Genomic DNA, 13,773 nt, shown 5'->3' on the forward strand with positions numbered 1-13,773 from the left:
CCAATAGCTTTCAGTGTTCTAGAAGGAAGAATGTTGACAATGGCTCCATTGTCAACCAACACTCTTTCCACTGGCACTCCCTCTAAATAAGCTCTGACATATAAAGGCCTTAAATGCCTGATAAGCTTATCCTCTGGTTTTTACTGCACAACCTTCTCTCCATCGACAGACCTAACCACCTCAATTGACTTCAGTGGCTTGGTTTGTGTCTCAACCACTGCTATCTGAACTGCTCGTTTAGTCAAATCTTCAACATCTCCTGCCAATTCATCTGGCTGGTTTGGCTTGGCCTGAAACCTCTGAGGAATGGCCATAATCATGTTACACTCCTTGGATGGAGGTAAAGAACCAAAATGAATAGCGGCCAATTTTTTCCCAAAGTCACCATTAGAACTATCTGTTTCGACTTTATCTTTAACTTCCTCATTAATATTCATGTCATCAGTGACCATTTCCTGATCTTGATCATCCTTCATTGCCACATCTTTCACAATACTATCATCTTCATCAGACATTAGATCTTTCTCCAATTCTTTTAGCTTCTACTTCAGCAAAGCCTTCTTAGAGAGCTTTCCAACAAGTCTGTCATTTGCCTTTTCTGGCTCCATCTTCCTTTTCAGAAGCTGAACTAGTTGAACTGGATGGGCTCTAGAAGTTGAAGCCTTCACTTTCTTTCCTCTAGAAGTAGGAACTAATCCATCTCTAGTCCATACTAGATCCTGCCTTCCAACTGGCCTATCACCTACAGCTGTAGACATCATAGCATGGAATCTCCGTTGTTCTCTCTTTTTCTGAGTTCTTGTTTCTCTCATTTGTCTCCAACCACTCATTAGGAACTTTGGGTGAGACACACCTTACCACCCTAAATGAGATGATACTGGAGGCTTCACCATCCTTGGTTAAACTGATTGCATTTTTGGCATCATTCTTGGGCCATGATGTTGTTGTTGAAATCCTCCAAATGGTCTTACAAACTGTTGATGCCCTCCGTATGGCCTTCTAGCCTGTTGATGACCACTATATGATGAACCAGACTGCTGTTGCTTACCACTGTATGGCCTAGTCACAACCTTTGGACTTCCATAGGGCTTAGCACCCTTGTGTTGTTTGAGCATAGCCCTTACATTGTTTGATCCACCAAAACATGGATGAACATGAGCTCCTTAGAATGAAAATAAAGCATCATCCTTGCCATAGTTCTCTGTAGGACCAAATATTCCTGGGTCTATCCCATCATAGAACAGACAATCATTATCAAAAAATTTCAAATCACCACTACCCATAGTGTAAAACCTCAGGCCAACATCCTTTCCAATTTTTTGAATTCCATTAATCACAATGGCCTTAGCCTTTTCTTTATCAGTACCACACCTGAAACAAATGAACCTCTCACTAGGTTCTTCCTTAACTCTTTTCCCTTTTGTTTCTTTTGCCATTTTCTCCATTCTCTCCTTGTTAAGTTTTTCTAACTCTACCAAGAGAACTCTAGGATTTTTTCCCTTTTTCTTTTGATCATTCGACTGAAAATCAGTTGCTACCATATTGATTTCCACAATATTGGGAAATGGATCACCATCAACTGCCATGACCCCTTTATCTTTTTCAACATACTTCAACATTCCCTTCTGAATCAAATCATGTACACAATTGCGAAATGTAACACAGTTATTAATGGAATGCTTGAAAGAATTATGCCACTTACAATACTCCTTGCCAACCCTATCCCTTTCTTTGGGAATGTTGTGGCCTGGAGTCAAAGTTAAAAATTTATTTGCTAATAATTCATCAAATAGTGCATCTAATTTTGATAAATCAAAAGAATACTGCCTATGTGACACAACCACATTCTTTTTTGCTGGCTGTATTGTTGGCATACTTACAGGTTTGTCAGCTTTCCTTAATGTTTCACAAACCACAGGTTTTTTACCTATTACTTGAGCAACATCTATGTTGATATCAATATCAAATTCAACCTCTTGGTAATAAGTTCCTAATGAGGCTGCATTTCTCTGCTGCTCTTCTCTAAGAATGGCCTCAGAACTAGTTGCCCTTGAAGATAACTCAAACAGGTCTCTAAACATCATGCCTTCAAACTTTTTCCTAAGTTCAAAGTCTAAACTATTATGGGCTAACCTTATAACTTCTATTTCAGGCATGTGCACATGACATCTATTTTTTGCTTTTGTAAACCTGTCGATGTACTGTTCTAAAAAACTGGGCATAAAACTGACTTTCCATCTCTGGCCAAGTTTGGACAGAATTTTCTGGCAGGTTAATAAACCATGTAAATGCCACTTTCGACAGAGAATGAGGAAAGAGTTTTAGTTTTAAATTATCATCATAATCAGGTTCTCCATACTGGAGAATGAATCTGTCTACATGTTCTATAGTTGACTGTCTCTCTTTCCCTGTAAACAAAGTAAACTCGGGAATCCTATAGTTTCTTGGAATGGGAGTTGTTTCCAACCATGGAAGGTAAGGACTCCTAAACATTGATCTATATGGCCTTCTCAGGCCTGGACAATCCATTTCTTGTATGATGTTCATTATTTGCTGCCTATTATTAACCTGAGGGTCTAAATATTGTTGTTGCTATCTCCCTCCTTGAACTTCTGGTTGGATGTAAGGAAAAGGAGGACCAGGCCCTCTAGGCCTTGGATGCATTATGCTAGGTTCATAATAGGCTTGTTGCACAACATGTTCCTGTGCACTCTAAGGCCTTACTTGATTCAATGGCCTATTTCTCTGTTCTTGATAACTAGGTCCATCAAATGCAGGAATACTATATGCAGGAGTACCATACACTTGTGGCCTTAGTTGCCCCCCAAGTCTCATTCCCATATTATTTAAGTTATGATTAAACACTAAGTTTGTGGGGTATTCTCTCTCAAACACAGGATTTATGGCCATCCCCTCCTCATATCTTTCTTGGAGTGTGGAAGGTCTATAAAATGACACGGGTTCATTTACATTTTCATGCTGTTGAGAGGTTATAGGTGGTATAAATTGTGCTTTATTTACCTGAGTCTCATGTTCAATCCTTTTTGATTGGTTAGGCTTGATGTTGGCTTTCTTAAGCAAAGCCAGCAAGTCATCTATCATTACTTGGTTCTCATACGCTATCACGACCCAAACTTGCCTCTATAGGTTTAGCATCATAATCGGCCAGTAATCTTGGGATTATCGAAGGCCTCAGAGACAGATTAACATAATATTAGGGGCTAGCGGAAGCAAATAACAAATATACAACGTCCATTGAGCTGTGCAGACTTATATGAGACAGAAAAATTTTAAAATTTTTATATACATATATACACACCATCCTTACGTCATCATATATATATAGATTAGACAAAATGGAACTTAGCCATATTTACAAAATACACAAAGACTTGTTTAACCAAACAAGAAAACAAAACTTCAACTTTAAATCACATAGCCATAACCACTTAACATATTCAGAACCTCCACGGGAGGCACATAAGTTGGCTGACAAAAACAGATTCCAGGCAGACGCCTCTAAGCCTAGTCACGCCCCTGATCACCTACATACATAAATAATACAGTGAGCTGGAGCCTAGTGAATAATAACAAAGTAAAGGGTTTTAATGAATGATGTCCATCACAGAGTCAAAAATGAAAATTTATATCGAAAACAGATTCTCATCAGAAATAGAGTCTTATGCATATTCAGATTTCAAATCAGAAACAGGTTCATATTCATATTCTTATTCATATTTCATACAGAAATCAGAATTCATGCTTAATCATACATAGTACATCCATTAGCGTTATCTTGCTTGTTAGTTCCATAAAGAACCTTTGGTACCGGGAACTTGTAATATACTTGAGTCACGGTATTGTTACCCCCGGGCAAGAGCCATGAGACCACGGTATTATTACCCCCGGGCCTTGCTTAAAAAGGCATGGTATTGTTACCCTCGGGCAAGGGCCTTGTGCTAAGAATGCCATGAATACATTTCAGAAATTTGGACAATCATTCATTCATACAAAACATCACATTTCAGAAAATTGATCATTTCATCGCATCAGAAAATAATTAAAGTTAAACATAACTTTACAGAGTTATTACTCACAAATGGCTCCACTAACAGATCAGATAATGCAAACAAATCAGATAGATCATGCAAACGATAGTGCGTGACCTACACAAACCCATAACATATACACATTGAAACACAATATTAATTCCTTGATTAAACTTGACTTTTCTTGTCTTTTTTCTGTCTAAGTAGTTCGAAAGTCTACTATGCTTATTATTTTTTATTCAAATGAATCGAGTTCTCATTTCACATATTTTTTCATTACTAAATCATTCTTTTCTGAATAAATCAATTCCTTACTTGGCTTCTTAATCAAATACTACTAAATTAATGACTTATTCTTTAATCAACTAATTAATGTTGATTGTTAGCTTATTAATCTTTATTGAGTCATAAATCATGTCTAGAATGCTTTAGAAAGAGATGAGAATAAAAATGTGAACTAAATGTAATTTTTCGAAATATACTGAAAATAGGGTCTTCGCTTGAGCAGACCTTTGGTCGCTCGAGCGGTTTGCAAAGCTCTGTAAAAATATTGGTTGGCTTTAATGTTCGTTCGAGCGGTGACTTTACCGCTTGAGCGGCCAGCAAATTTTCTGTGCTTTCAAAATCAACAAAATAATTTCCAAACACATTTTCAAAACTTAAGCTGTTGTATGAACCAATTTAAACATGTAATTTTATTAATAAAGATAAACCCATGACTAATTTTCCAATTTCTAATACAAAAAATCTCTTTGATCATTAAGATTAAAACCAATAATTTCATGAATATAATAATTCCAACATTCTTCTTCTTTGTTTTATAAAACATAAATTAAAGCTATAAAGCCCTTTTAAAATATTTACATGTAAGAAATTTAAATCAAAATCAAACTAATTTTTTATTCTCAAATAGAAATTATAATTTATTTTCAAATTTGTCCAAATTTAGATTTAATTTATTTTTTCCATATCAAACCCAATTTCAAACCCACAAATTTTAAAACATGAATTAAACTTTCAAAACTCTTGAAAAATGCATGTACAATTGAAACTCAATTTCATGTTAAGACAACTAAATTCAAACCCAAAGTGATTAATTTTTAAGTTAATTTCCATAAATTTGAACATAGCTCCAATTTCTCATTTTCTTTTTAATTACACAAAATTGACTTCAAGCTCTTTCTATTTTCCTTCAAAACATGAAATTAAAGTCATAAACTCCTTAGAAAATCATTCACATGTATGAAATTGACATTAAAATTACTAATTTAATATTCTTCTAAATTTTCTTCATATCAAACCCCAAATTCAAATCATAAATCTTTTAAACATAAATTAAAGTCTCAAACTACTTATTTTCCAACTTATTTCCATAATCTTAAACTTAACTTAATTCATAATCATAGATGTTCCAAAATATGTTTAATTTAAATAAAATCTTAAATTACATCACATGTATGGATTAAAAATCTAATTCTAAAACCAAAACTTTATCTAACTTTAGGATTAATTCCAAATTTCCATAATCTTGATTTTCATCAAACATTTCCTTTTCTCTTCAAAATATGAATTTGAATGGCTCAATTTCTTCAAAATCCAAGATGCATGTAAATATGGACTCAAATATTCATAGAATTTCCTCGTGCATGTAACAATGGAATTTAATTTCATGCAAGATTATAAAAATCAAACTCAAAATAATTAGTTTCCATAAACATGAACTTACCTTAATTTTCCTTATCTTTTTGCTATTTCCTTTTAATCAAATGATTTTGATTCCAATTTCACCTTTAATTGTAAGTGTAATGTATGGATTCTACACAAATTAAACATAAATTTCATACCTTAAATTTGCTAGTTCTTCTTCTTCCTCAAAAACTAGAGCTTCTCTTTCAAATTTTTTTTTTTTCTTCTCCAGCACAAAAGAAACAATACACACACACATATACACCACATGCACACATGCACATTGTCTAAGGCTCCCAACACAACACTTAACGAGCACACACATACACCACTAGATTTCTCAATACACCCACATAGATTTCTCAGCACACCCTCACTTCACATACACCCACAATTTTAGATCCTTCCATAATTCAATTTATGGTTAAGATTAAATTACTTAAATAACATTTAGTCTTAATAAATCTTGATTAACACATAATTAATTAATTATAACTAATCTCAAATCTCACATAGTTTAATTAGTCTATTATGGCTTCCATTAGTGCCCAATTAATTATATTTAATTTTACGAATCTGAATCAGATTTTTAGTCAAACTTCCAAAAAGCTCCAAATGTTAAATTAAACTTATTTCTATTCTCAATTTTGGTTTCTTAAATTATTAAGGTCTTCAATTTCAGATTAAACTTCAAAATCTTCGCCAATAAATTACATATTTAATTGAACACCTCATGAATAAATTTAATTCATAATAATCTTAATTCCTAATTCGTTTAATTAACTTCAATTCGGACGCAATTAATCAAATCTTAATTTTATAAATCTGAATCGAATATTTAATTGAACTCCCATATGGTTCGATACTCGAAATTAAAATAATTTAATTCACCATTTGTACTATCTTAAGCCATTTAGGCTTTCAATTTCTAATTCCAAAATAAATCATCAATAGAATCACATACGAATCAGTCTCCATAATTTTCATAAATCTCAGATTAAATTAGAATAATTGGCAATTAAAATTCAAATCTCCTTAATTAATTGAGTGTTAATCAATTTACGTGATGAGGTCGTTACATACGCAGACATGGAACCAATAGTTTGCTGAGTGTGCAACAGAAGAGCCCTTCTTGGATCAACAGGAGGGTAACTAGATTGGCCATTTTTGGCCATTTTCTGCTTGGCCACTGAATGGCCATCTGCTAGGTTGTTTTGCACTCCTTCAAGACCATCTTCCAGCTCTTCTCCATCTTCAACCCTTTTCTCAAGGTCTTCAAATTCTTCCAGACATCACTCTAAATTAGACAGGTCTCACTGGGCGTACCAAAATAAGTTAGCAAAAATCTAGTTCAGGCCAAATCGACAGAGAAGATTCGACAAAGAAACCAAAGTTTTCACAAACAATAAACAGATCAAGCAATTGTGATTTGAATGTCCTAAGCCTTGACAGATTCAAGGACTTCCTTGGAGATTGTAATGCGAAGAAACAAAGTGTGAATAAACTGAAAATCGATTGAAAAACAAGTAAACTAGTTATTTAACTACAAAAACTAAATTACAAGTTCAATGTGCATGACAATCAATAGAGGAAAGTTTGGCCACAGAGATTGAAATAGTAAACAGACTACTCATAAGTACAGAAGCTATTGCTAACTAAGTTAAATTACTCCTAATTTCACATGGGTTGTGAATTTGATTGCAGCTCCTCTTTTCTTCGAATTTCCAACCTTTATGTTGTTGGCTTTGCTACTTCTCTGCTGCTACGTGTCCCATCATGGGGCAAATTTTCTCCACTTGCTGCATAACTGTCCATGATCTTCATAATCGCTGGTAGTTGCTTCTTTGTTGTAGCATTTTTTCTTACGTACTTCTTTGCACCCAAACCACGTGTCTTGTCTCACTTGCATGGCTAACTCCATGACTTGACACCTAGTCCACGTTTGGCCACGTCCCACTACATTATCAGAGGAATCGACAGAAGAAACTGCATTTGCCACATCTGCTACTGCCACATCTGCTCCTTAAATGGCTTCAACTACCTCTTGCTCTGAATTTTGGAGTCCATCCCCCACTGTAAATTTATGGTTTTCACTCCTTGCATCCCTTGAATCAACCCTCTATATTTACTATGTTTATTTGACAGAGAATATAAATTTTAGTGCCAACACTCATATATAGAATTTAAAGAGAAAATCCTAAAAATCCCTCTTCATTTTCTCTTTGGACTTTCCTGTCAAGAAGAGGGAGACGGTAATGGTTCCCCCACCTCTCCGATCTCCCTCTCTTCTCTCTCCCCGTCCCTCAAATCTTTCTTTGATTCTCCTTCAAATTTGGTCCTTAACTCAGATATGATGTTTGCCTCATCAGTTCGACGATCACAACCCTACATTCTTTACCGATCACCTTAACTTCAATGTTCTATCTTGACCAATGAATATGTGGATTTCAGATTTCCAGTTGACAGTTGCAGAGCAATGTAGTCTTAGATGAGTTTGGTGGTGACTTAGATCTGATTTTTTTTTTTTTTAATTTTTAGTTTGTTAATTTAATAATTCTTCCTATGTGTAGGTTTGTTTTCTTCCCTTGTAAGGCATTTTCTCCTCTAGGGAGACTTATCCTTCATTCAATAGAGGTTATTTATCTCTTTTTGAGATATGGTGATACCATTATATCGGATTAATCTGATCTTTTATCGATTTTGCAATATAAATTTTCTTTCCCATCGGAATATATATATATATATATCTATACACATATATGTGCAATTTAAATTGTAGATTTCCAAGAGTCAAAACTCCTCACCTACAATCATTACCCACATATTTTATTAGCATTGAAGTTACATTACATTCCTATTAAGCTTTTTTCCGTATTTTCTTTACTAATAATTAAAATATATATATATATATATATTAGTTATATCTACGTCAGTTTCTCACTATGAGCATTCACACTATCACTGTGCAAATCATCTATGCCCTTTTTGGTCCATAGTAATGGACAATAATGTTATATAATAGTTAATAAACTCAATTACAAAATAAAAGGAAAAAAAAGATTCATTCCTAAATAAAATTCATTATGAAATCTACTCTCAAACAATGCGAAGGCTTGATTTTTCAAGAATACCGAATTTCAAAATTATCAACTGCGGTTAATCATATTGAGCAAGGGCCTGCTCCAATACATTTTGCATAATCAATTTTTTTATTTTGTTGGTTGTTTTAGTTTTTTATGTCCTCTAGTCATGGTTGATTTGATTAAGTCGTTTAGTAGATGCTTCAGCATTTTAACAACTTGGGTTTTTGTTGTATTATTCCCAAATATGCGATAGGTTGTTTTTATATCCTTCTGATCATTTGTGCAAAGAATGCATGGATATATTAGGAATTAATGAGAAATCATTTTAAAGGAATTTGAGATTCAGGAGCTTTGAAATTATTGTCAAAAATAAAATTAAAATTAAAACTAAAGAAGAAAGCAATGCCATTAATAAGATTGAGCAAGATGTGTGAAAATTTTAGTATTTGATTGAGAATCCAGAAAATGGATACTAGAATTTCCCAACATAGGATGCAAATTGAATGAATATATTGTGGGATTGTCAGCATGATTCTTTGAATCACATATTAAAATTTTGAATCAAATATTAAAAATCTTGAATCACATATTGGTCATTGACATAAATTTGAATCACGTATTAAATTAGAAAATAATTTAGATCACCGATTTTGGACTCCCAAACCAATCACAAGTGATGTGTCATAAGTCACGTTACTTCGGAATTGTTAGAACATAAAAATTGTGTAATTAATGCTTGCATTTGTAATGATTCAAAATTAATGACATATAATTACTCTATTAAATTTTGAATTCGGACACAAATTTATGAATTTGTAGCATCACTCATTTTATGGAGTTGCCAACATGACTCTTTCTTGGGTTTCTTTGATTGGGCGGTGGTTTTACGTGACATTATTATTTTAAAATTATGAATCCCACCCATTATACAAATTATAAAAACTTAAAAATCTTTAAAATTATATCACATTGTTTATTAATATATTAATTAATATACCAACTAATGCGTATAGTTTTATTTTCGATTGAAAGTTGCCAAAATGTCATTTAAAAAATAAATTAAATTAATACAGATTGGTCAAGTGAGGTAATGGTTAATGATTAGGATCCGATGGTCAATATTACATTTAATTTTATTTAAGAATGATTCTTATATTTTATTTTTATAATTGAATTTGTTAACTATTATAGCTTCTTCTTTTAGGTTACTTTTATGGCTATTGACGGTCATATTAAGACAAAATATTAATACTCTATCTGTCTTAAATTATTAATTTCTTATTTTATTTTTCATTATTTTAAAATATTAGTTTTTATTTTTTAAATAGAAGACAAAAATAATATAAATTTTCTATTTAATCTTTTTTTTAAATTCAATAATATTAATATTTTTAAAATGTAATAATTATACTATCAAAAGGTAATTTTAAAAAGTTAATATTTTTGAATTGTAATAATTGTACTATTAAAAAAAAATTGAATTATTCAAAATGGACTAATATTTTAAGACGGATAGAGCATTCTTGTCCATGTTAGAAATTGACTATGTTAAAAAAATTAAATTTAATATTTGAAAAATAATATACAAATCCACCTTATAGATTTATTTTTTACACTTAATGATGTGTATATGAGATGATTGGTTGATGATTAAAAAAAATATAAGAGATATTATTACTTTAAATTCTTTAATAGAGTGTAATATTATTGGATTTGAAAATAAATTAATTTTTTTAACGTAAATAACATACTCCAAACATTATTATCTATAGAAAAATGACCAAACACAACACAATAAACACACATGTATTTCAAAGGGGCGAGACTAACTGCACATCCCAAACACAACACAATAGACAATAGACACGCATGTATCTATAGACACACACGTATCTATAGAAAAATGACCAAACACAACACCTTATCTTTGTGAAATATCTGGCTTTGATTCTGCCTTTATGTGATCCTACTGTAATCCATCTCATCAAGTGTGAATTAATGGAAACATTAAAAGTCAAAAAAAAAAAAAACTATATATAGAGGATCTGAATTCACTGTAAAATTACACTCTAACAGTAAAAGACATTGAAGAGCTAAAATGGCACCACCACCGACAACAAAAATCATCTTTTTGACCCTCCTAGTGCAACTTTGCACCACCACCATCTCCACCACTGTCGCGGCCAACACCACCAACGCCACAACCGGAACTGGAGGGAAAATCCCCGCCATTTTCATCTTCGGTGACTCACTGCTCGACACGGGCACTAACACCTTCCTTCCAACTGGTGTCAGAGCCGACCACGCGCCCTACGGGGAAAATTTCCCGAGACGAGTCCCGACAGGGAGATTTTCGAATGGAAGACTAATGTCGGACATGTTGGCCTCACACCTAGGAATAAAATACACAGTTCCATCATTCCTGGAACTGGGATTGTCGAACGAGGACATCGTAACAGGTGTTTGTTTTGCTTCGGCTGGATCGGGATACGATGATACGACGAATGCGGCAGCGGGGATAATTCCGGTGTTGAGGCAGGTGGATTACTTGAGGATGTATATAACGAGGCTTCGTTCGTTTGTGGGAGCAGTACAAGCTAACCGGACTTTGAACGATGCTTTGGTTGTGGTTAGTTCGGGAAGTAACGACGTTACTGCCAGTTTCTATGATTCCCCAAATAGGCCTGGTCTCTTCATTGGTGCTTATCATGATTTTCTTCTAAGTAGGCTTCAAACCTTTGTTCAGGTTCAACCTCCCATCCCTTCCTCCATCTCTCTCTCTCTCTCTCTCTCTAGATCTCTTGCATGGTTGGTTATAACATTCTTTTTTTGTCAGCTTTGCACGTTTTAAATATGGGCCGTGATTAAATTTTTGATATAACAAGACGGTTACAAATCAAACACGTCAGATTTAACTAATCAAAAAAATTTCAGTATTATTTGAATTTTTTTAGAATTATCATGTTGTGATTCAAATATATTTTATACATAAATCTTATATTACACAAATTTAATCTCATCTGCACATTTTTATTTGGGATAAATTCGGAAGAGTCAAGTGGCATTTATAGAATATTATTGTAAGATTTTCCTTAATTTGTTGGTCAAATCCTATCCATCTACATAACATTCTATGTTGGATTTTGTTATTGTTTTGGCAATGCTAGATTTATTCTACTTTTTTAACGTGAATGCCATCAAATAGAAATTTTAGCAAATATTGGAAGTTTTCAATTTATTTTTAGCAGGACTGCACTGAAAATTTTGGAAGATGAAATTTTGGAGGATTTTTTTATATAAAAAATTTATACCTATAATAGAATTTAGAGTCTAATTTCATTCGCACCCTCAAAAAGTGGGTGAATAATACACATTTTTTGATTGGTAAAAATAATAGAGTCACTTTTAGGTGAGGTCAATACGCTTTTTGAATATGAGATCCATTATTTTGAATTAATAAATTGTTCACATACTTTTCTTAAAAGTTTATCAATTTTTTATGAGAGAATTTACAAAATTGAAACTTTTCTTAAATTAGTACCTAATTTTTTCTATTTTATCAATTTTTTCATTAAACACTATAAATAAACCAGTAAAAAGAGCATAACCTTGGTCAGGAAAAAATTTACAAAATCCAAACTTAAAGATTCAAAAAATAAATAAATAAATAAATAAATCTATAAAGATTCTGGTCATACATATATAGAGTTACTGCACCTATATTTCCTGTAAATTGGTTCTCTGACAGATTGTGTTCCGGTTTGACTATTTTTAATACCTGCTTGTTGGCGGGACCGAGTAGGTTCATAAGAAGATTGAACTCACTCACATGATGTTTTGGGAAAAACAATTCATAAAATCTTTCAATGGGATAAGAAACTTGAGAAGATTGAAGAACTTTGAGTGAAATTTATTATAAAATAATGTAATTTATGGATTAATCGAGCATTTCCTTCTTTTTAATATTGTGACTATTTTGTAAAAGTGCAGGAACTGTACGGTCAAGGGTTGCGTAATATGATCATATTTGGGCTACCTCCAATTGGATGTTTTCCAGGTGAAATCAGTGCCAAATTCAGGATTGACAGATCATGTGTGGAGAATGAGAATTCTGATTCTCAATCTTACAATCAAAAGCTTGTTGCTCGCTTGGCTCAGTTACAGCCCTCTCTTCCTGGCACCAAACTAGTCTATGGTGATATCTACACCCCTCTTTATGAGATGGTGAAAAATCCCCTAAACTATGGTAAAACCTCAAAAATCCTCGTATATCAAAAAATGATTCATCATTCAGCACTAATAATCATGTGGGTGGTGGTTGTTTTTAACAGGTTTTGAGGTAGTTGACAGAGGATGTTGTGCAACTGGATTTGTGGAAACAGGGCCTTTCTGCAGTATTTCAACACCAGTGTGTCCGAACCCTGATAAGTTTGTGTTCTTCGATGCAGCTCATCCTACTGAAGCAACCTACCGACATGTCGCTCAATCTCTACAGAAACAAGCTCTTCCCCAATTCTTGTGAGATTGAAGGCAGCCGATTAAAGCACTAGACTAACACACACACACACACACACACACACACACCCCACCCCACCCCCCCCCCCCCCCCCCCCCCCCAAAAAAAAAAAAAAAACATACATCTGAAATTTAGATTCATCGTCGGCATGAATTGTCCAATGGTTTCTTTGTGTGAATCACAGTCTGTTTCATATATATATATATATATATATTTTGCTTTGCAGTCCGTTTCATGTTTGGTGGCTGAGTTAGTAAAACGTCCTTGAGCATATATTGATGCTTGCAGTTTAGATGAATCTCTTTTTAAGCTTTTCCTTTCTTTGTTTTCTGACTTTGAAACTAATGTGGGTTTGCCCCGTGACAGAGCCAGAAATGCAAGGAAAGGGGCACAATTTAATGACAAAATTTCATAATAAATAATAATAAAATATTATTAA

General features: G+C 33.3%; 1 pseudogene; it reads left to right on the plus strand.

The window, feature by feature from the left end:
* The first annotated feature begins 10,916 nt into the window (after positions 1 to 10,916).
* Positions 10,917 to 13,340, plus strand: LOC114318345 (GDSL esterase/lipase At2g31550 pseudogene; annotated as a pseudogene).
* Positions 13,341 to 13,773: the final 433 nt, after the last annotated feature.

Source organism: Camellia sinensis, chromosome 14, assembly GCF_055761805.1.
Source record: "Camellia sinensis isolate YWXY chromosome 14, ASM5576180v1, whole genome shotgun sequence".
Taxonomy (NCBI): Eukaryota; Viridiplantae; Streptophyta; class Magnoliopsida; order Ericales; family Theaceae; genus Camellia; species Camellia sinensis.